Below are 25368 nucleotides of genomic sequence, written 5' to 3'. Positions count from 1 at the left end.
TTTAAACTCTGCTTTGTGACTATGGCTGAAGATGTGATCTTTCAGCTTCCAGCTCCAACAGGCATGGAAGAGAAGGGAAGAAAATGATACTGATTGAAAATATGACAAGCTTTTGAAATGTGCATATGCTGGCTAACTTTATGTCTGTTTGACACACCAACTGGGGTTATCTGAAAGGAGAGAACCTCAACTGAGGAAACGCCTCCATTAGATCTCTCTGTAGGGTGTTTTCTTAATTATTGTTTTAATGTGGACGGGCCTAGCCTGTTGTGGGAGGTGCCATCCCTGGGCTAGTGGTTCTGGGTTCTATGAGAAAGCAGGCTGAGCACGTCAATCATGAGAGTAAGCCAGTAAGCAGCACTGCCCCATGACTATGCAGCAGCTCCTACCTCCAGGCTCCTGCCCTGTTTGAGTTCCTATCCTGACTTTCTTCAATGATGATCAGCAATGTGTAGTGTAAACCCAATGAACCCTCTCCTCCTCAGCTTGCTTTATAGCCCTGGCATTTTGTTGCAGCAATAGAAACCTTAAGACAGCGTGGAAACAAATTAAATCGAATCCTCAAATGTTTCAGAATGAGATGAAGAGGTTGGTTGGTAAGGACTCAGGTGTCCAGGCTGTCACCAGTGTCTTAGCCTGGCAGGGTGACAATATTTGTCATTGAACACTGGATACACTGATTACTTCATCTTCCTGGTAATTATATCTTACAGTTATCTTTAGTACTTATGTTCCATAAAGCCAATCGTAAACTAGAAAATACTAAATATATATATAGTTCTAGACCCAAAGTAGTGCCTATGATACTTATGTAGAGATTTCAGAGTTTTCTTCAGAGACCCAACCATAGCACATTCAGGTATGTGTATATATATATATATCTGCTTTTACTAAAAGGATTTTACACAAGTTAAAAAATTACAAAATTAAAAAATTTCAACAAAACTATACACAATAGGGATTTCCCCATGGGAGATGCATACCCATGCATACATAATTCTTGCCCCATGCCTCCTTCTTTTCCCAGTCTAGTAAACGTTTTTGTGATGGTAGCCTCTCCCTTTCTGGCGACTCCATCATCAGGTATATAAAGGATGTTCATCCAGTGAGAACTCTGAAGGGCCCCGTCTTAGCATCACCACAAGTATTTACCAAACGGGGCCTGAGAAGTCAGTCCAGAGGGCCAGCAAAGACAGTCCTTCATGGCTGGGCAGCCTGAGCCTTGGACGACTTGGATGACACATTCTCGGGGCTGCATTTTGCAGTCCTCTTTCAAGCACCACGATGCAGAACTGGCTATATTGGTTGGTGGCTGAGCAGTCAGTCGGGGGAAGATGGACACACAGCCATGATCTCACCATATACTCCTCCCGCCGCTGATACCATCTGTTAGAGAAGTCATGGAGTTTGTTTGTTTATTTTTGGTACTTGGGATTGGACCTGTGGCCTTAAGCATGTTAGGCAAGAGTTCTAGCCCTGAGGCATCTCCACAAGCCTTAGAGAAGTCATTTATTCTTTCAAGTGCATGTAAACAGAAAGAATTAGCCAAGAATTCTTTATGCACATATAGGAAGATAAAGGGGGAAAAGTGCAATAAAAGTATCCCCCTGCCCCCGAAAATCCAGAAAAGGCCAAAGGAATAGATTATCTCACAGTGGATACTTCTATAGATGTTATGCTTTTAGTCTGAAATATCCCTTATGCGTTCATGTTTTAAATATTGTTCAAAAGCTGGAAAAGCTCCTTAGAAAGCTGTGGATGCTCTTGGAAGTGGGGCCGCGCTAGTAGAAATGGGTCCAAGCAACCAGAGCTTCCAGGGACTAAGCCACTACCTAAAGACTATACATGGACTGACCCTGGAATCTGACCTCATAGGTAGCAGTGAATATCCTAGTAAGAGCACCAGTGGAAGGGGAAGCCCTGGGTCCTGCTAAGACTGAACCCCCAGTGAACTAGATTGTTGTGGGGAGGGCGGCAATGGGGGGAGGATGGGGAGGGGAACATCCATAAAGAAGGGGAGGGGGGAGGGAGATGTTTGCCGGGAAACCGGGAAAGGGAATAACACTCGAAATGAATATAAGAAATACTCAAGTTAATAAAAAAAAAAAAAGAAAAAGAAATGGGTCAACAGAGATAGGGCTTGCAAGGTTGTCACCTGGACCCTGGGCTTGACCCTCTCTGCTTCTGTCCGTCCTGATGTGAAGAGCCTCACACTCCCGCACCATGGATCCCCTCCTCAAGGCCTTCCTTGCTGAGACGGAGTGAAACTCTCTAAGATCATGAGCCAAAGTAAACATTGTTTCTCCTGAGCTGTTCCTGTCAGCTGTCTTGGCCACAATGACACAAAAGTAACCAGTACTTTACAAGATGTGAAGTGACAACCTTTTCTTTGTTCTCTACACGGAGTAACAAGTTTCGGAAGCTTTCTTGTTTATGACACCTCTCCCCATTTCCCAGTGACACCAAAATGGCTGTGGTGATTATTCGCCATCCATCATTGTGCACTATTTGTCTGCTGATCAAGTACAGCACCAGGTACCATGATTTTTTACCACTACCATCCTGCCTTCTGATGTTCCAGGGCATAGCTGGCATTCTACTAAAATGTGGTTGAACCTAAGTTTGAATAAAAAGAGAAAAACCCACGAGTGTTCATTCATTGATTCCTATATTCACATGGATCTTATGCTAACTAAATTGCTACTTAGTTTATTTTTCACAACCCTGACCTTGATTTTCTTTTCTGATGATCAGAAAACCAGGGCTTTAGAGATGCCGTACAATAATCTGCCAGTCATCAGACAGTCTAAGGTGCCAACTTACCCTCCATCTCCCTTCAAGTCACCTCCTATTTTTTTATCTGGGCCATTATCAGAAGGTTCTCCCACATTTAGGTGGTCTTCTCACATCAACCAAAGCAACCAAGGCACCCCACCACACCTAGGCATGCCCACACTGAGAATTCTTCTCTAGTGATTCCAGGTTGTGCTAATTGTGTGCACAATTAAAGATAACAATAGCATAATACTTTTTCCCCCTGTTCTTAAAATAAAACTTCTTTGGTTCTTTGAAAGGTATCACAAGGCCTGAATTTTCTGTTTATGGTGATCATCTGCCATTTCAAATTACATAATCAAGCAACAATCTCAGCCTAGTCATTAAGTTATCCAATTATGGTGGTTCAGGATGATTTTTCGTAAAACTTGGCAGCTGTATTATTCCATAAGCTGATGTAGTATTCCATCAGACAAAGCACTGTGTTTTCACTGAGTCCTGAGTTCATATTGTGTGCCTGTGATGCAACTTCTTTGTAGGCTCTGTGTTCATAGAACACGTCAGTGGGCTCTACACTCTTCACATCTCTGCCCAGCCCCCTACGTGCCCCTACTGGTGTGTGTGTGTGTGTGTGTGTGTGTGTGTGTGTGTGTGTGTGTGTGTGTCTGTGTCTGTGTCTGTGTCTGTGTCTGTGTCTGTGTGTCTGTGTTTGGATTACCAGGAGGTGCTCTCTAAGAGGGATCAATGTGGGGTGGGAGGCCCCCACCCTCAGTCAGCTGACCATATGCTCTATGGGTTTACAAGAAAACCAAAAGTAAAGACTAAGAACTTGCTGCATATTAACTGTAAAGCATGATGACCTTCCTTATGACGCCTTCATGCATGCAGATCAAGCACTCTGTACATATTTGCCCATCACCCTCTCTGATTCTGCCTTCCTCTCCCACTGTTCCCATTCTCTTCCCAAATCACCTCAATGTATTCATAGCTATGCATGCATACATATGCATTAGTTAAGTTTTAGGCATGAGAAAAAAACACATCAGATTTTTTTCTCCAATTAAGCCATTTCATTTATCTTGGTGATCTTCAATGCCATTTATTTTCCAAGATATAACCTCATTCTTCCTTTTTAGCTGAGTAAAACTCTACTGTGTAAGTATGCCATTTTCTTTTTGTTGTTGTTGTTCCTTTGTCTTTCAATGGACACAGGCTGATTCTAGAACTTGGCTACTGTGAATTGACCCGGAATAAAATATGGACCTATGCAGTCATTTCTGTTTTGTGCTAACAGACGTCATCAATGTATACCTAGGAATAGAATAGCCTCAGTATATATTAAGTTTATTTTATTTTTAGCTTTTCATTTTTTTTTGAATCTCCACCCTGATTTCCATAGTTGTGCATTAGTTTATAATCTCCCTCAATCACCATTGGGGGTGGTGCTAGTCTGTTTGTTGCTATGAATACAAATGCTCAATTCTGAATCTCAAGATCTGGTTGCCCGCCTCATACACACCAGGTTTTGTTCTGTCAACTTTGCCCCCCAGTTTAAAGCTATTGGTTAATAAAAGATTAGAGCCTGTGATTGGGCAGTAGGGAGAGAAGGCTGGACTTGAGACTTGAACGAGGAATCATGAGGGACACCCTGAGGAGAAAGAGACAGAAGACAGACAGAACAGAGGTTGCCATGAGATAGGATGGACCCGGAGCACAAGGCGGAGAGAATCTCATCCTGAGGACACACACCAAACAGAGCAAGATGGGTGGTGAGATTCAAACTGCAAGTAGCAAGGGCCTATAGTTTGGATGTAGGTTAGAATAGCTCAGAACCTGCCCAGTCTAGGCTTACAGCTTGTAAATAAAATGCCGGGTCTTTGTGTCTTTTAAGGGACTAGCTGGAATAAATATTTCCTTCACGCTTCACCAACATTCTTTGTATTGTTGATAACGACAGCCCTTTCGCCTGTCCTGATTTTAATTTGCATTTCCTGGGTGGCTTAAAAATGTACTTTTTTCCTTTGATATATTTATCAGCCACTTGTACTTATAGAAGACTATTTTTATAGTCGGGGAATTTTAAACACGAATCTGGCAGAAACGAGGAAGTGATATGTAGGGTATGTTGTGGTGAGTGTGGCATGAGAATCACCGGTATCTCCTTTCTAGGGTAAAGTACTGTGAAGGAGAGATGGACAGGCAATTTCACCAAGCCAAAGGGCCTGTCCTTTGCTCCTAACTTGGAGGCTTTACATGCTATTACTTCATGTGTCTTATGATTCATTATCAAGTGTAAGAGTATGCTCCTAGGGGAAGGAAGATGTGTGAGCTGGGATAATGAGAGTGAGATGGTTTAAATGAGACATGCCCCTCATTGGCCTGTTGCTGTAAAATTATAAAAAATGTTGTCTTTTATCCACACCAGAACCTACACCATAGTGCCCCAAGCTATCTGGTAGATATCTTCATCTCAGTCAGCAAAGCCTCTCACCCACTCTGCTCCGTCCCATATCACATTGCCGATGGCTTCTCTCTGAGCCTGCAACAATCTCTCAACCCACGTAGTTCCCAAGGCAGGTTGCCACCATGCCAGACATACACATCCCAATTCCGTGGTGGCCTAGTGTCTCCAGCCACCCCATACTCTCTTGAACTTAAACTGCCACATGAAAGAACACGCAACACAATAACCTCTGATCCAAATGATAAGATATAATTGCCTACCTAGACATACAAAGCCCTGTATAACTGAATGATGACAACATCCTACATAGGTCCACAGATTTGAATACTTGGTCTCCAAGTGCCATTGCTTGGGAAGGTTGAGGAACCTTTAGGATCTGAAGCCTCCTGGCAGAAGTACAGAAGGTGGCGGGCTTTGAGATTTTATAGCCTGGACCCACTTCCTGTTCTCCCTGCTTTCTGTGAGGATAAACCTATGCTTCGACAGTTTCCTGCTCCTGTTACCATGCTGCCGTCCCTACCTGCCACTGCTGTGCCTTCCCCACCATGATGGATTAGACCCCTCTGGGATTGTAAAGCTAAAATAAACCCTTTATTCCTATGATCTTGTCAGGGCATCTTACTGCAGAGACAGAAAAATAACTGACACACAGGGTAAAGCACATCTGCCACTTAAGCCTGGTGAGCTGAGCTCAACAGCCAGACTCTGTAGTAGATGGAGAGGCTGGATTCCTCAAGTTATCTTCTGACCACCACCCTCATGCTCACTAGCATTACATACATACAGTATCGTATACATGTATTATATACATACAGTAATGATGATAAATAAATCAAAATGTAAGCAGAACAGGCTCCCTTGTGAGGCCCTGCATCCCAATCTCAATACCACATGCAAAAACCAAACCAAACCAAAATGAAACAAAGAGAGAAAGAAATGTCCTTTTCTAGTTTCTCCTTGGGTTTAATTCATCAGAAAGAAATTAAGCCATTTCAAGACTTCAAAGCTGCAACGGACACAGATGATATGGAAGATAGAACGAGTCCCTCTCGAGGAGATGTGCTGTGGGAGGGAAATTCTCAGACACTGTTTTTAGAGGAACTGGGTTTAAATGCCTGCCATGCCACATGTGAGGTGTAGGTCTTTGAATGCGGTTCTATCTTTGACTTTTGGTTTGCATCTCTTTCTAATGGGGTCATAGGGGAAACGTCATCATGGTGCTCTAATGAAAGCCGGCACAACAAACTCTCAGATAACATTCACCATGCCTACTTCATAACAAACACTTGCTGTCTTGTCACCATGTGGGTGTGGAGAAGCCGATTGGTGCTGATTGCTAAAGTCAGGCTCTCTTGAGGTCTCTTATCTGATTGAGGAAACACCACATGGTGCAACGCTGAGAGAGCACAACACCAGCTCAGAAGGAAGCACAGAGACACAAAGTAGCAACTCAGAGGTGAGCTTCTGGAGAGGTGAGAAGAGGGGAAAACAGCCAACAAAAGCATGTGAAGACCCAATCCGGAGCAGATGTGTGTGAGTTATAAAGAGCATTCCTGTCCCATAATAGAGAGGATGGCCGGTCACCGGGGGAAAAAATGAAAAGAAAACCCAGAAAGTCTCAAGCAAACTATCAACGAGGCTTATGCCTCCCTTCAAATCAGAAATGGGCCAAGCCCAGTCATACATCTTTCCACAATATTATGCCCAGTGGTGGTATGTGGCAGGACAGTGGCCCTGTAGGATGGCAATGGATCTGAATAATCACTTGTTATCTGGTGATGTCCCAAGAGAAGGCAGTATCCTGCACATCTGTCCTGTCTGTGGTGTGTGAGCAGACCTACTGTGTGCTAGTCATAGCAGAGTGTGCAGCACCCACAGCGACGCACAGCACACAATGTGTAATAATGGGACTCAGCAACTATGTCTCTGGTTCATGTAATTACTCAAAATTTTTATCAGCCTCTTTGTGTATAGTCATTCCATTTATAAAAACAGAACGTTTCCTGCTAACGTGCACTGAGACGGTCCTACATCTCAGGTTTCTGATGTACTATCTCAGTTTTTGTAAACTCGGGCTGAAGGTCACACAGGAAATGGCCTAACACGTTTCTCAGAATGTATTGCAGATGTTCAGATATGCATATGAGAGGGCAGTTTATAGCTTCGTACTTCCTACCTGAGGAACACTCGCTCCCTTTGTTCTTAAGCTGCGCTACACATAAAACAAGAGCTTAGAGACAGAGATACAGCCACAGTGGCCATCGGCCCCAGTTTGCCTGGGACTGAGGACATGCTTGTGCAAAAACCCTACAGTGCCAAGCAAGAATGGTTCATCACAGTATACAATTCTCCCATGAATTGATGAGTAGTTAAAAAAAAAAAGACTAAAAGAAAAAAAGAGATGTGTACATAAATTCCTATCAAACCAAGAATCAAAATGAAGGCAGAAACTTAGCAAAAGAAGGTACATGTGTTCATGTATGAAACAGCTGCAGAATTTATCACTCCACCTCAGTGTTTTATAAATCTTAACAGTATTGGAGAATTGAGGGAGTGACAGAGGAGAGGGAGGGAGACCGTCAGGATGTCATGATTGCACTTTTTTTTTAAAAAAAATTTTTATGAATAAGAAGTCCATATAAAATTAAAGCCAACAATGAAGTATTCCCACTGACAAGGTAAGTGAACACATTTTAGCCATCGTTGCTTTTTTGCTTTTGTTTTTGTGTTTTTTTAGAAAAGAAATCCAGGGTAGCGAAACCCAGCTTTTCAGCAGGAAAAGCGCTTGCTGCAACCTGGCGCCCTGAGTTCGATCCCACGTGGTGGAAGACATGGTGGAGTTTCCCTTGGGTTGTCCTCTGATTTCCCCATGAGTGACACTAACTCATTCATTAAACGTGCAGGTTGTCAACTCAACACAAGCTAGAATCAACAACTGGAAGCCCCACGGTAGAAATCATCTTTGGTTTTGAACTCCAGTACCCTGGTCTAGGAGCGGCCAACGTGGCAGCACAATTGATCTGGAACTGTGCCCACATTGTTATTTCATTCCGTTTTCCATTAAAAAAAAAAAAAAGGAGGAGGCAGAATTAAAATGTTCCAGACAGTAGGGACCCATGTATTCGAACTGACATCAGCAAACTTTCCTGGCAGGTTGCCCGCCTCAGGGTGGGGGTGGGGCTGAGACCAGCATCAAGGAGACAGGAACTATTACTGAAAAACATAGAAGCCCAGCCGGAATTCTCTAGAAAGAGCAGAGCCCCAGCCCAACCAGGCAGCAACTACAGCCTTCCGTGGCTCAGCAGAGAGTGCCTGAATGATCTTGTGCCTTGTCTCAGGCCCCCTTTCTGGACCCTTTCTGGGCTACTTAACTAGGTCATGTTAAGCCAGATGGCCTTTGTCCTCAGTGTCTCTCAGGACTTGACTTCAAGCCTGGATGGAGGTATTTTGACACAGCCTTTAACAGATTCTATAAGTAAACATAACAATTTTACCATTTAAGCTTGCACGTCAATGGTGGTAGCTGCATTCGCATTCATTGCTGCACTAAGCATTAGCTTTAATGCAGGGGGCTTGCTGAGGTGGCTCGCCTGGAAATCTGCAGTACCTTTTTACTCTCTAAGAACTTCAGAAAAGGAAAAAAATATTTGCCAGGATTCTTTATTTGCTGCACTCCCTCCCCACCCCCTCCTGCTTTCTACCTCCGTCTTGCTGACGGTCTGCTGGGAAATCACTATTCGATGCTTTCCTGTGTTGGTCCACCCGTCACAGTAACAATACAGCAGGCCGATTTAGAAAAGGGGCTGATCGAGCTCACAGCCCCAGAAGTTCGAAAACTTCGTGGCAAATGACATTATAGGTCTAGAGCGTGGGCGTGGAAGAGATCATGTGATCATGGGAAGCCAGAGGAGACAGGATGCTGTAACCTACTTCAGAATACTTTATTTACTCTTTTGAGAAAGAACACATACCTTGGATTATCCCTCCTCAGGATGGTAGCCCAGTAGCTTACACTCTCTGTCATTTGAAGGTTTCACCAACTGAAACCACAAGGCCAGTGACCCCCCTTCCAGTATAAGAACCTCAGATATCCAAACCACCCCTGGACATCTTAAACACAAGGACATTCTTCAGAGGACTCAAGCTTTTGGCTGTTTCTACACCCCAGAAGACTCCCTCCACATTCCGTTTTCCTGCCTCCTTAGACCTGCTTCAATGGGGGCACTTCGATGGTGAACACTTCTGTCCTTTGTGCTTGTCCAGGTGTGTGTTTGAATATGTGTTTATGCCAGTGGGAATGCACAAGTGTTGTGTGAGTGAGTTGGTTTGTTTCTTACATTGTCACTTCTCAAGAGTTCAGGCCAGCCCATCCCCATTCCTCCCCCCCATACCTTCCACCCCTTGTCAAATTGTTTCCTTGTGTTAGATTCAAGCTAAGTATTTTGGATGGGATGGGAAGTTATTACTTCCTTTGTTGTCTTCTCTCTCTCTCTCTCTCTCTCTCTCTCTCTCTCCCTCCATCCATCCACCTCTCTCTCTCTCTCTCTCTCTCTCTCTCTCTCTCTCTCTCTCTCCTTTTTTTCTGTTTTTCTTTTGAGGTATAGCCTCACTATATAGCTCAGGCCAGCCTTGAACTTATAGCAATCCTTCTGCCTCAGTCTTCCAAATGCTGAGATTATAAACAAGAGTTACCACATCATGTTTTGAAGAAGAATAAGAATAAGAATAAGAGGAGGAGGAGGAGGAGGAGGAGGAGAAGAGGAGGAGGAGAAGAGGAGAAGGAGGAGGAGGAAGAGGAGGAGGAGGAGGAGGAGGAAGATTGGCATAAGGCAATGTATAATCCAGTTCTGATACTAGGTCCCTGCAGTTATCACAGTCCTACAGGGTACGTCTCCAACAAAACGGGTTTTCAATTCAGATATCAGCGGCAAGCTCAAGGGGTTTCATATCACCTACACTGTGACTAGCTGCCTACAGATTGTGGATTGCTGACCACTGCCTCAGGGTCATTAGCATAATTTACAGAACTCACTCAAGAGCTGCACTTAAAATTACTATTTCATGAAGTGATGTCTAAAAGGGCCTCAAAAGCAGCTTCTCAGTCCTTTCCCTGGGGCAAATCTCCTTTGATTGATGCTACTTGTGCACCAACCAGGAAGATTCGGTGGTATATGGTTGTGGATTTAATTGACATTTTCCTTTCCTTTTTGCTTATAAATAATTGATACATTTTACAAATATTTTATGTGTGGAATTCCTTTTTAAAAATATATTTTATGTGCATGATTGTTTTGCCTGCATGTATAAATTTGTAGCATCTGCTTGCCTTGCCTTTAGGGAGGTCAGATGAGAGCAGTGAATCTCCTGAAACTGAAATTACGGACAGTTGTGAGCTGCTCTGTGGGTGCCAGAAATAAAACCCAGGTCCTCTGCAAGATCAGTGGATGCTCCTAAACACCAAAATACCTCTGTGTGTGTGTGTGTGTGTGTGTGTGTGTGTGCGCGCGCGCGCGTGCGTGCGCTATGGTGTGCTTGAGATTGAACCCAAACATCTGCTATATTTTGAGCCCTGTGTTCTTTCTTCCAGTGAAGATCTTTTTCAAATATTTTGCTCACATGTCTATTATGTCCCCTTTACTGGTAAGTTTTGCATATTTTCTCCATATTTTAACTCAAATGTTCATGCAGCTACTGCTACTCAAAGTGGAGACACAAGATTTTCTGGAAGGAATCTGTTTATTTTTTTTCCAAAGCTGAGGAAAATAGAATGATTTTCTTCTTCTTCCTCCTCCCCCTCCTCCTCCTCCTCCATCTCCTACCTTCTCCTTCTCTTCCTCCTCCTCCTCCTTCCTGCCCTGACTGTCTTAGAACTCTATCTGTATACCAGACTGGCCTCAAACTCACATAGTTCTGCCTGCCTCTGCCAAGCTCTGGGATTAAAGGTATGTAACACCACTATCCAGCTAGAGTGATCTTTCTTACTCAAAGCTTTATCTTTGGGCTCGTGAGCACTAAGTCTTATAAAGGGAGCAAAGGGCATTCAGTGAGAAAGGTCACAAGCTGGAATAGGACCTTTGTCCTCTAGACCTATATCTTCTACCTCTCTAGACATCCATGGGCCTTCACAGGCACCAGTTCCTGCATCTTCTTTCAGACGCTTACATTGCCTTTTTGTAAGTTAATTCATGTGTTTTTGTTAGTCGATGACATAACTTCCCAGACCCCACCTTCCAACCCTCTCCATGCTTTGTGTCATCTTTTATTGTTGTTTTGAAATAACCCATTGTGAAGGTTTGAGTGAGAATGGCTTCTATAGGTTCATATATTTGAATCCTTGGTCTCCAGTTGGTGGAACTTCTTGGGAAAAGTTAGAAAGTGTGACTTTGATGGAGTAAGTGTACCCTTGGGCTTGGATTTTGAGGTTTTAAAAGCTTGGACTATTCCTTATAGATAAAGATGTAGTGTCTCAGTTACCACTACAGTACATACACCATTCTCCCCACCATGACAGTCATGGGGCTCTAACCCTCTGCCAGCGTGTGCCCCAAATTAAGCATTTTCTTTTATAAACTGCCTTGATCATCATGTCTTTCCATAGCAAAATAAAAATAACTTAAACACTTATAAACTCTAATTTATACTGTCCATTTACCCCTTAGAATGGGACCATCCATTGGAATGTGGTCAACCAACCAGGAATCACATGCTTAAAGAAGACAATTCTCTCTTCCTCAGAAACCATCAGAACTGTCTATGCTCTTTACTGAGGGGAAGATATATCTGAACTGCTTCCCACACCGTGCTATGACATTAATTAGGTTGGCCGTATGTAAGTTTTGTGTGGGAAACCATGGAGGCTGTGAGTTCATGAGGACAGTGATGTCCAGAAGACATCTGGTTTTGCTCCAGTCCTTCCTGACCTCTGTCTTTTATGACTTTTCCATGCCCTCTTTGCCCTCAATAACTTCTCCTTTCCTGTTGACTCCCAAAGGCATTCTACTCTCTCCTTTCTGGAGTCTGTGATACAATGTTTCTATCATTCATGTGTTATAGTGTTATCAGTTTTGTGTCTCACCTGGCCATCGTACTCAAACTAACTTCTGTTAAGGCTCTCCTAGAGAGGGGCTGTCTAGATAGGAATGTGCCAGGAATCTTTCAGAAAAGACCCAGCCCATGTACCTGTATCAAGTTACCTGTGAGGGCACCTGGCCACAGGGCTGACTTTAGGTAGCCCATTCACCATGATAAAGATGCTTGCAGGCATCCCCTGGGACCTCCCCTGAAATGCCACCAGGAAAGGACTAGAGTCTCTAACTCTCCTTCATAAAGGAATATCAAGACCAAGTTAGAGGGACTGAGGAATCAGCTGAGAAGTAAACCAGAACAAAATGAAGGTTAATCAGAAAGCAGAGTGGTGTGTGATGGTAGGCTATGAGGACAACAGATCTTGCTATTCTTTCAAAGAGGTTGTTTTGATTTTCACCTTCCTTCATGGTGAACCTTTTTCTCTCCTGTACTGAACTTTTGAACTCCAGTTGAATAAAGCAATCCAGTCTGTCCAAGGTGAAGGATCTCAGATACTCATGAAAATATAAGTTCTGTGTTAGTGTCAAACCAGGGAGAGCTAAACTAAAATCGAAAACTGCTTGTTCTCTGTTATAAGGATCATGTTCCCTGAGAGTAAACTATCAGGCTTGAAAAGAGAAATCCATTCTGTAGTGCAGGTGGATACTGACAGGCAGCTAGCTCACTGGCAAGTGGTGAGCACTCCTGCTTATACGCATTGGTCACCCCATCAACAGCATGAGAAACAAAAACATTATGCCTTGAGTCCATGCTTTTTGGTTGTGTGAGTCACAAGTCAAAGGTTAATTGCAATTTGATATATTCTCAGAATCAAAACATTTTGCAGAGAGGACTGGATTTCATCAAGTAGTTCTGTTTCTTGGCTCTTCTTCCCCTGTACCAAGCTCTCAAATCACCAAAGCTTTTCACAGATTTCATTTTTATCAAATTATAATTCATAGTTCTGACATAGGAATTCCCTCTCAGCGTCAAGAAATGAAAACACTCCACCAAGCTAGGAATGGGAGTGTAATTTTTTAAAAGCTCACAAATAAACGTGGAGATAAGTTTATAAATACGCTGAACTCAGAAAACCCAGAATGAGGTATGGGACGTTCTGCCTGGGTTCCTTTAAATCAGTGGTTCTCAGGACCAGTACGTCATGACTCCTTGGGATCAAATAACCCTTTCACATGTGTCACACATCTGATAACCTGCATAGTAGACATTTACATTATGATTCATACCAGTAGCAAAACTACAGTTATGAAGTATCAATGAAAATAATTTTATGATTCAGAGGGTCACAGTATTAGGAAGGTTGAGAAACACTGCTTTAAATACAAATGTGTTCTGAGCGTCTTCTCTTTCCATTTCCCAGGGTGGAAGTAGACTGGACCTGACTGGACAATTCCTAATTTGCCTGGAGTTTTCTGCAACTAGAACTTCTCCCTTCTTGCTTTATTCCTTTGCTGAAAACTTCAAGACCCTACTAACCACCTCCACCAACCAGTGCAGATGAGAGGCTCCCTTTTCTCACCTTCTTTGAACCATCCCTGGTTATTACAGGCCAGTTGCTGTGTTATTTATTTTGGCTGCAAATGGAGTTATTGAGTGAGTGGAGAAAAAGGGCATGATTGTTCTCTAGATCATATGAAAGGACACTTAGAGTGGTGGAGGTGTGGCAAAATTCAAAACAAAGAAACTGATTCTGGATGTGTAGAGGAAATCTTTTTTTTTTTTTATTAACTTGAGTATTTCTTATATACATTTCGAGTGTTATTCCCTTTCCCGGTTTCCGGGCAAACATCCCCCTCCCCCCTCCCCTTCCTTATGGGTGTTCCCCTCCCAACCCTCCCCCCATTGCCGCCCTCCCCCCCATAGTCTAGTTCACTGGGGGTTCAGTCTTAGCAGGACCAAGGCTTCCCTTCCACTGGTGCTCTTACTAGGATATTCATTGCTACCTATGGGGTCAGAGTCCAGGGTCAGTCCATGTTTAGTCTTTAGGTAGTGGCTTAGTCCCTGGAAGCTCTGGTTGCTTGACATTGTTGTACATATGGGGTCTTGAGCCCCTTCAAGCTCTTCCAGTTCTTTCTCTGATTCCTTCAACTGGGGACCTATTCTCAGTTCAGTGGTTTGCTGCTGGCATTCGCCTCTGTATTTGCTGTATTCTGGCTGTGTCTCTCAGGAGCGATCTACATCTGGCTCCTCTTTGCTTCATCCATCGTGTCTAATTGGGTGGCTGTATATGTATGGGCCACATGTGGGGCAGGCTCTGAATGGGTGTTCCTTCAGTCTCTGTTTTAATCTTTGCCTCTCCCTTCCCTGCCAAGGGTATTCTTGTTCCTCATTTAAAGAAGGAGTGAAGCATTCACATTTTGATCATCCGTCTTGAGTTTCATTTGTTCTAGGGATCTAGGGTAATTCAAGCATTTGGGCTAATTGCCACTTATCAATGAGTGCATACCATGTATGTCTTTCTGTGATTGGGTTAGCTCACTCAGGATGATATTTTCCAGTTCCAACCATTTGCCTACGAATTTCATAAACTCGTTGTTTTTGATAGCTGAGTAATATTCCATTGTGTAGATGTACCACATTTTCTGTATCCATTCCTCTGTTGAAGGGCATCTGGGTTCTTTCCAGTTTCTGGCTATTATAAATAAGGCTGCGATGAACATAGTGGAGCACGTGTCTCTTTTATATTTTGAGGCATCTTTTGGGTATATGTCCAAGAGAGGTATAGCTGGATCCTCAGGCAGTTCAATGTCCAATTTTCTGAGGAACCTCCAGACTGATTTCCAGAATGGTTTTACCAGTCTGCAATCCCACCAACAATGGAGGAGTGTTCCTCTTTCTCCACATCCTCGCCAGCATCTGCTGTCACCTGAGTTTTTGATCTTAGCCATTCTCACTGGTGATAGGTGAAATCTCAGGGTTGTTTTGATTTGCATTTCCCTTATGACTAAAGATGTTGAACATTTCTTTAGGTGTTTCTCAGCCATTCGGCATTCCTCAGCTGTGAATTCTTTGTTTACCTCTGAACCCCATTTTTTAATAGTGTTATTTGTTTCCCTGCTGTCTAACTTCTTGAGTTCTTTGTATATTTTGGATATAAGGCCTCTATCTGTTGTAGGATTGGTAAAGATCTTTTCCCAATCTGTTGTTTGCCGTTTTGTCCTAACCACAGTGTCCTTTGCCTTACAGAAGCTTTGCAGTTTTATGAGATCCCATTTGTCGATTCTTGATCTTAGAGCATAAGCCATTGGTGTTTTGTTCAGGAAATTTTTTCCAGTGCCCATGTGTTCCAGATGCTTCCCTAGTTTTTCTTCTATTAGTTTGAGTGTATCTGGTTTGATGTGGAGATCCTTGATCCACTTGGACTTAAGCTTTGTACAGGGTGATAAGCATGGATCAATCTGCATTCTTCTACATGTTGACCTCCAGTTGAACCAGCACCATTTGCTGAAAATGCTATCTTTTTTCCATTGGATGGTTTTGGCTCCTTTGTCAAAAATCAAGTGACCATAGGTGTGTGGGTTCATTTCTGGGTCTTCAATTCTATTCCATTGGTCTATCTGTCTGTCTCTGTACCAATACCATGCAGTTTTTATCACTATTGCTCTGTAATACTGCTTGAGTTCAGGGATAGTGATTCCCCCTGAAGTCCTTTTATTGTTGAGGATAGCTTTAGCTATCCTGGGTTTTTTGTTATTCCAGATGAATTTGCAAATTGTTCTGTCTAACTCTTTGAAGAATTGGATTGGTATTTTGATGGGGATTGCATTGAATCTGTAGATTGCTTTTGGTAAAATGGCCATTTTTACTATATTAATCCTGCCAATCCATGAGCATGGGAGATCTTTCCATCTTCTGATGTCTTCTTCAATTTCTTTCCTCAGTGTCTTGAAGTTCTTATTGTACAGATCTTTTACTTGCTTGGTTAAAGTCACACCGAGGTACTTTATATTATTTGGGTCTATTGTGAAGGGTGTCATTTCCCTAATTTCTTTCTCGGCTTGTTTCTCTTTTGTATAGAGGAAGGCAACTGATTTATTTGAGTTAATTTTATACCCAGCCACTTTGCTGAAGTTGTTTATCAGCTTTAGTAGTTCTCTGGTGGAACTTTTGGGATCACTTAAATATACTATCATATCATCTGCAAATAGTGATATTTTGACCTCTTCTTTTCCGATCTGTATCCCCTTGATCTCCTTTTGTTGTCTGATTGCTCTGGCAAGAACTTCAAGAACTATATTGAATAAGTAGGGAGAGAGTGGGCAGCCTTGTCTAGTCCCTGATTTTAGTGGGATTGCTTCAAGTTTCTCTCCATTTAGTTTAATGTTAGCAACTGGTTTGCTGTATATGGCTTTTACTATGTTTAGGTATGGGCCTTGAATTCCTATTCTTTCCAGGACTTTTATCATGAAGGGGTGTTGAATTTTGTCAAATGCTTTCTCAGCATCTAATGAAATGATCATGTGGTTCTGTTCTTTCAGTTTGTTTATATAATGGATCACGTTGATGGTTTTCCGTATATTAAACCATCCCTGCATGCCTGGGATGAAGCCTACTTGATCATGGTGGATGATTGTTTTGATGTGCTCTTGAATTTGGTTTGCCAGAATTTTATTGAGTATTTTTGCGTCGATATTCATAAGGGAAATTCGTCTGAAGTTCTCTTTCTTTGTTGTGTCTTTGTGTGGTTTAGGTATAAGAGTAATTGTGGCTTCGTAGAAGGAATTCGGTAGTGATCCATCTGTTTCAATTTTGTGGAATAGTTTGGATAATATTGGTATGAGGTCTTCTATGAAGGTTTGATAGAATTCTGCACTAAACCCGTCTGGACCTGGGCTCTTTTTGGTTGGGAGACCTTTAATGACTGCTTCTATTTCCTTAGGAGTTATGGGGTTGTTTAACTGGTTTATCTGTTCCTGATTTAACTTCGATACCTGGTATCTGTCTAGGAAATTGTCCATTTCCTGAAGATTTTCAAGTTTTGTTGAATATAGGTTTTTATAGTAAGATCTGATGATTTTTTGAATTTCCTCTGAATCTGTAGTTATGTCTCCCTTTTCATTTCTGATTTTGTTAATTTGGACGCACTCTCTGTGTCCTCTCGTTAGTCTGGCTAAGGGTTTATCTATCTTGTTGATTTTCTCAAAGAACCAACTTTTGGTTCTGTTGATTCTTTCTATGGTCCTTTTTGTTTCTACTTGGTTGATTTCAGCTCTGAGTTTGATTATTTCCTGCCTTCTACTCCTCCTGGGTGTATTTGCTTCTTTTTGTTCTAGAGCTTTTAGGTGTGCTGTCAAGCTGCTGACATATGCTCTCTCCTGTTTCTTTCTGCAGGCACTCAGAGCTATGTGTTTTCCTCTTAGCACAGCTTTCATTGTGTCCCATAAGTTTGGGTATGTTGTACCTTCATTTTCATTAAATTCTAAAAAGTTTTTAATTTCTTTCTTTATTTCTTCCTTGACCAGGTTATCATTGAGTAGAGCATTGTTCAATTTCCACGTATATGTGGGCATTCTTCCCTTATTGTTATTGAAGACCCGTTTTAGGCCATGGTGGTCCGATAGCACGCATGGGATTATTTCTATCTTTCTGTACCTGTTGAGGCCCGTTTTTTGACCAATTATATGGTCAATTTTGGAGAAAGTACCATGAGGAGCTGAGAAGAAGGTATATCCTTTTGCTTTAGGATACAATGTTCTATAAATATCTGTTACGTTCATTTGTTTCATGACTTCTCTTAGTCTGTCTATGTCTCTGTTTAATTTCTGTTTCCATGATCTGTCCATTGATGAGAGTGGGGTGTTGAAATCTCCCACTATTATTGTGTGAGGTGCAATGTGTGTTTTGAGCTTTAGTAAGGTTTCTTTTACATATGTAGGTGCCCTTGTATTTGGGGCATAGATATTTAGGATTGAGAGTTCATCTTGGTGGATTTTTCCTTTGATGAATATGAAGTGTCCTTCCTTATCTTTTTTGATGACTTTTAGTTGAAAATTGATTTTATTTGATATTAGAATGGCTACTCCAGCTTGCTTCTTCTGATCATTTGCTTGGAAAGTTGTTTTCCAGCCTTTCACTCTGAGATAGTGTCTGTCTTTGTCTCTGAGGTGTGTTTCCTGTAGGCAGCAGAATGCAGGGTCCTCATTGCGTATCCAGTTTGTTAATCTATGTCTTTTTATTGGGGAGTTGAGGCCATTGATGTTGAGAGATATTAAGGAATAGTGATTATTGCTTTCCGTTATATTCATATTTGGATGTGAGGTTATGTTTGTGTGCTTTCATTCTCTTTGTTTTGTTGCCAAGACGATTAGTTTCTTGCTTCTTCTAGGGTATAGCTTGCCTCCTTATGTTGGGCTTTACCATTTATTATCCTTTGTAGTACTGGATTTGTAGAAAGATATTGTGTAAATTTGGTTTTGTCATGGAATATCTTGGTTTCTCCATCTATGTTAATTGAGAGTTTTGCAGGATACAGTAACCTGGGCTGGCATTTGTGTTCTCTTAGGGTCTGTATGACATCAGTCCAGGATCTTCTGGCCTTCATAGTTTCTGGCGAGAAGTCTGGTGTGATTCTGATAGGTCTGCCTTTATATGTTACTTGACATTTTTCCCTTACTGCTTTTAATATTCGTTCTTTATTTTGTGCGTTTGGTGTTTTGACAATTATGTGACGGGAGGTGTTTCTTTTCTGGTCCAGTCTATTTGGAGTTCTGTAGGCTTCTTGTATGCCTATGGGTATCTCTTTTTTAGGTTAGGGAAGTTTTCTTCTATGATTTTGTTGAAGATATTTACTGGTCCTTTGAGCTGGGAGTCTTCACTCTCTTCTATACCTATTATCCTTAGGTTTGATCTTCTCATTGAGTTCTGGATTTCCTGTATGTTTTGGACCAGTAGCTTTTTCTGCTTTACATTATCTTTGACAGTTGAGTCAATGATTTCTATGGAATCTTCTGCTCCTGAGATTCTCTCTTCCATCTCTTGTATTCTGTTGGTGAAGCTTGTATCTACAGCTCCTTGTCTCTTCTTTTGGTTTTCTATATCCAGGGTTGTTTCCATGTGTTCTTTCTTGATTGCTTCTATTTCCATTTTTAATTCCTTCAACTGTTTGATTGTGTTTTCCTGGAATTCTTTCAGGGATTTTTGCGATTCCTCTCTGTATGCTTCTACTTGTTTATTAATGTTTTCCTGTGTTTCCCTAAGGGAGTTCTTCACGTCTTTCTTGAAGTCCTCCAGCATCATGATCAAATATGATTTTGAAACTAGATCTTGCTTTTCTGGTGTGTTTAGATATTCCATGTTTGTTTTGGTGGGAGAATTGGGCTCCGATGATGCCATGTAGTCTTGGTTTCTGTTGCTTGGGTTCCTGTGCTTGCCTCTCGCCATCAGATTATCTCTAGTGTTACTTTGTTCTGCTATTTCTGACAGTGGCTAGACTGTCCTATAAGCCTGTGTGTCAGGAGTGCTGTAGACCTGTTTTCCTCTTTTTCAGTCAGTTATGGGGACAGAGTGTTCTGCTTTCGGGCGTGTAGTTTTTCCTCTCTACAGGTCTTCAGCTGTTCCTGTGGGCCTGTGTCTTGAGTTCACCAGGCAGCTTTCTTGCAGCAGAAAAGTTGGTCTTACCTGTGGTCCCGAGGCTCAAGTTTGCTCGTGGGGTGCTGCCCACGGGCTCTCTGCAGCGGCAGCAACCAGGAAGATATGCGCTGCCGTGTAGAGGAAATCTTAATCCAGCAACAAGGCTGTTTTGGCAAGAGATCACATCCAAAGACCTTTTAGGTCTATGATCCGGCTGAAATGCAGACACATCCTTAGTAGACACCTTTAATCCCTAACAATAAAGGTAAGGTTAGTTTATAGAAGGAAGCAGCTAAGTTTGAAAGTGATGCCTAATTGAGGGGCAGACAAAGTGATGAATCAGAGAAATATTTGATAGAGTAAGTCAGAGATAGAATGCACTCAACTCACATGAGAATAGCACAGGAAAGAACAGGGTTGACATAGATGGTGGTGGTATGTGTGGCAGCTTTACCAGGACAGTTTTACAGAGACAAGTTGCAGATAGAAAAAGTTAGACACAGTTGAAGACAGAATGAGCTAGAAAATGAGAAGGAGCCAGAAGATTAGAACAGAGTGCCAAAGTCAATATGAGCCAGGCAGAGCAATTCAGTCAGAAGCCAAGGGAAGCCAAATTTAGTCAGTCAGCTTGGAAGACTAGATTGTGTGGAGGCTAGAATGTTCAAGGCCTAGTCCTAGGAATGAGACACCCTAGGCTGACTCCATGACAGGCTTCAAATTTGCAGTTCAGAAGACTAGACCTAAATCTCTGTTTCCAAGAACTGGGCAAGTCCAGACAAGTTCAGGGATCAGAAACTGCTCCACCACCTGACCTGAGGCAAGGACAGTGGATCAGCAGCCATTTCCAGACTTCCTCAGCAGTTTACAGCTCCCAGACCCTAGCAATGGTTCTGGAATGTCCTTAGAGACAGAGCCAATGATTAAGATAGAGGTCACCTATCCCTCCCTGCAATCCCCCTAATGTGCTTTAAATCTGGCCTTCAAGCTCACTGGGGTGTCTCCATCTTGGAATGGGAGATCCCAAAATACTAGACTTCTACAGAATAAAGCACTCTTTGCTTTCACATACTATTGGAGTCTGGGGCATCATTCTTTGGTGAAGCATGGACCTTTATAGGGATAGTTAGAACAAAGAAAGAAGCACTCTCAGCTCAGCCCAAGTCGTGTATTCCAACAGCTTGGGAACAGCTCTCATCTCATCCTGCCATCTGAAGAAATGAAAGTGACATTTACAAGGTTGTATTGTAGTTTGGAATAAAATTTACCCCCTTTTCCTCCCAGAAAAATTTCCATATCTGATAACTTCTGGAAACTTCGAATAGATATTTATTCAAATTTAAGATCTTATCACAGGGCTGGAGAGATGGCTCAGGGGCTAAGAGCACTGACTGTTCTTCCAGAGGTCCTGAGTTCAATTCCCAGCAACCACATGGTGGCTCCCAACCATCTGTAATGAGGTCTGATGCCGTCTTCTGGTGTGTCTGAAGACAGCAATAGTGTACTTATATATAAATAAATAAATAAATCTTAAAAAAAATCTTACCACAATTCAGCAGAAGCAGGGAAACTTTTTTTTGATAAGCACTGATAATAACTTTTGAATTTCATAGAGACTGTGAGGCATTTGCCAGTTTATATGCCCCACTCCCACACTATAAAAGAAGCTGAAGAGGTGGCTCAGTGGTTAAGAGCACTGGTTGCTCTTTCAAACGACTTGTATTCCATTGCCAGCATCTACGTGGTGCCTCACAACTAATTGTCTATGACTCTGGTTCCTAAAGCTCTGGGCACACGCTCACATAGTACACAGGCATACATGCAAGCAAAGTGCATACACACAGTAAATGAAAGCCTTAAGTGCCACTCCCTGTCTTGGATTGTTGTGTGTGCCCGAGACATTCGTGTAACTTTGTGTTGTCGCTGAAGTCTAAATGCAGAGTTTCAACTCCGCAGAGAGTTTAAATGCTCTCCAAATGCTCTTCCACACCAGACTGGGTTTTCTATCTTGATGGAAAGTTTGAGGTCGACTCTGTGGACCTTGAGTTGATGCTAAAGACTTTAGTTCACTTCCAAGAAGCAGACATATCTTTAAAACCACAGGGTCACAAACAAGAGAATGCCATTATTGTTAGGATTAATGACATTTTCAGAAGTATTCTGTTTGTCTGAGGTAAAATCTTGGAAAGTAAATGAATAGAAGGGGACAATAGTAATAAGTGCTATAATCTGTTCCGTGCTTTCCATATCTTTGGCATCAAGTAATATCTTCAACATTGGCTATTTTTAATCACTAGCTGTGATATAGTTATTACTTATCCTTGAAGTACCTTAGAGAATAAGTATGTTGAAAAACATTGCCCCAAGAATATCCCAATCTTAGAATTTTTTGTTTGAAATAAATATACTTTAAGAGTTACTTGCCCTTATTTGTCTCTGTGTGGGAGTGTGCACCTGAGTGCAGGCACACGCCTGGAGCTGGAGCTGTCTGATGTGAGTGAGAAAACTGAACTTGGGTCTTCTGTAAGACCAGTGCATGGTCTTAACTACTGAGCCATCTCTCAGTCCCAGAGATGTTGCGTTTTCCCTTAATGTGTCTTCCAAACTTCAAACATTGACTGCCCTCCAGTAAATATTTATAGAATGAAGGAATGAATGAGTATTCAAAGCAAAAAAAGGGGTGAGAACATAGTCCTTCAGGATCTGCTGTATGCTTTATTTTCTCTTCCTTCTATACGCCAGGCATCCACAGATTCCATGTAGAAATAGCTTTCTTCTGAATGTTGCTTTGCATGCTAACCGGCTGGCTCCTCCTGTCATGGGTGTGGCTGGCACTCATTCTGGCTGGCTTTTGATTTTATCTAGAGCATGGGCCAGGTGCATCTTCCTAGAATGCTTTGGGTTTTTGCCAAGTTTAAACAGTCTATTGCAGAGAAAATAGCAAACAGGGCACTGAAACAGAGATAGGAACTGGTTACCTGTGGATTGAAGGAAATGAAGGCTCAGTTCCACACCGTGAAGCAGTAGGAGCTGACACAAGCCTCTGGGACAGCACGATTAGGGTGCTTTCTTCTTCCTATATGCAGTTGCTATTTAACGGCAGTCCTCTTTGTTCTCCTGAGAATTGGGGTGAGGACCAGGATGGAGAAAAAAAAAGGAGCACATCACAGTGGGAATGAGCCCATCAACTCAGCTGAGGCAAAATGACTCTGTTTTGGAATAGATCAGATCTCATGTGGGCAGAAATAATAATTTCACCAACGCCTGTGGGTGAGAGAGGCAATATGACTCAAGTAGCTAATGCTAGGGTTAGGAGAAATAGAAGATCCTTAGGATCTTTCCCTTTATCACTACGCAAGACCCCTCTCTTCAGAGCAGAATGTGCAGGTTCCTGAGGGTTGCCTGGCATTTCCAGTTAAACAAAATTCAAAAGTGAAGAAGAAATGAAAGCATAGCTCGGAAGACGAAGTGCCCGGACATAGTTACATCAATGTCAAGGTAGGGCCTTGGGATTCTAGGGTGAAAATGTCATCAATGCTGTAGGGGGCTGGGACCCAGGTTTGGTGCAGATGACACAAGGCTGCCCATCACGGTAGAAAGCCTATGAGTAGTCTGTCCTGCTGGGGAGCTTCAAAGGGTAACCCTAGCAACTTCAGACAAAGCTCAGAACTGACCCCCTCCCAGAGGGTGGGGGGACACTCCTGAAAATACAGCATGGAGAGTGCCCTCAAATGACAACTTTTTGTGGCATTTCCTGATCATGTTTACAAGTGCTTGCTCTGCTGTGGAAGCAGTGTTTGTGTGATGTCAGGAACCATATGGTTTCTGAATTACAGTTGAAGAAACCATCCCTTAAATACTTCTCTTGGGCAAGTGAGACGGCTGGGTAGGAAAAGGCACTTGTCAGCAAGCCTGCCGACCTTTAGACATTGACCACGTGGTGGAAGGAGAGAACCCTGCAAGGTGGCTGGTAGTCTCCTGACCTCCACAAGCATAAAGCTCTCTCTCCCCCTCCTCCCTAACTCCTTCTCTCATACACATGCACTCACACTAAGGAAATAAATGTAACAACACCAAAACACTACTAAAGTGAGCAGAGACTCTAGCTCAATGGTAGAGTCCTTGATTCGAGCCCTTAAGTTCAACTGCCACGACTCCAAGAAAAACACAAAACAAGAACACAAACCTCAATTCTGCTTTCTTCTGATACCCTGTTCTTTAATTGTATGACAAAAAAATAATCTTTCCATTCCTTGACACACATTGGGTTCTAGGTAAGCAGCAGCTCACAGTAGCAGCAGTGGTACTGGGTGTTCTGTGAGGCTGAGCCCTTCAAGAAGGATCCATTTGGAACTCACTGATAGGCACTGCCTTCTGCAAAACAGTGTGGGTTTTTTTTTTTTTACAAGTCTCATAAAGACTGTCCTTCCCAGGGATGGGCTCTCAGTGATCTCTATGAACAACACTATTGCAGAACTTTACCAGGCTTTTAACAGTGTGTGTGTGTGTGTGTGTGTGTGTGTGTGTGTGTGTGTGTGAGTTTGTGAGTTTGTGTATGTATGTGTGTATGTGTGTGTGTGAGACTGTGTATGTATGTGTCTGTGTGTGAGTGTGTGTGTATGTTCATGTGCCTATGTATATGAGTATGTGTCTGTGTCAGTATTTTTATGTATATATGAGTGTGTATGTGTGTTCGTGTGAATATGTGTGTTTGTGAGTGTATGTATGTTAAGGAGAGAGAAAGAAAGAGAGAGAGAGAGAGAGAGAGAGAGAGAGAGAGAGAGAGAGAGAGAATAATAGGGATTCTTAAATCTTTTCCACTTCTGACTGCTTTTCACTTGGGAAAATTTTAATAACCATATACATAGGAAATATACATATATGTAATATAGCTATCAAATCATTTACTAATAATAATTTAGGGAGAATTCTATTTAAAGACAATTCCTTGTCATACATAGGAATTTACCATTTATTAAAGATGAAAAGAAAATTACATGCTAATGAGATGATCTCATTTATTTTTCCAAGAAGTCTTGGCAGAATGTGTCACCCTAGTGGAAGTAAAGCATCTTCAATGCTTTTCAGAGTTGATTGATGTTTTGACTTTTCAATCATCAATGCCGAGAGCCCTATTTCACATAAGCGAATAACAAAAAATGATAGACGCTTGTTTAGGGTCGTTTCAGGGATTATTTAAAATTCTACCCAAATTCCGAGTCGAAATTTATTTAACATTTAAAAAAATTAACTTGTCAGCAACTCAAGTAGAAAATTTTATAATTAGATGATCTAGTACAATCCAATCCAGAGAGATATCAATTTGATAGAAGCTCAGAGAAGGGGCAGCTATTCAAAGTCTTTGTTTTCTGTAACTGAGCCATTGTTCCTATTAGCACAGGACTCTTATGTACAGTGAGAACCCTGCAGTTCCTGACACATTAGCTTGGAAGCTAAGCTGGAGTGTTTCAGGCTGT

This window comes from Rattus norvegicus, chromosome 1 (assembly GCF_021556685.1).
Source record: "Rattus norvegicus strain SHRSP/BbbUtx chromosome 1, alternate assembly SHRSP_T2T, whole genome shotgun sequence".
Lineage (NCBI taxonomy): Eukaryota > Metazoa > Chordata > Mammalia > Rodentia > Muridae > Rattus > Rattus norvegicus.
This window is presented reverse-complemented; position numbering follows the sequence as displayed.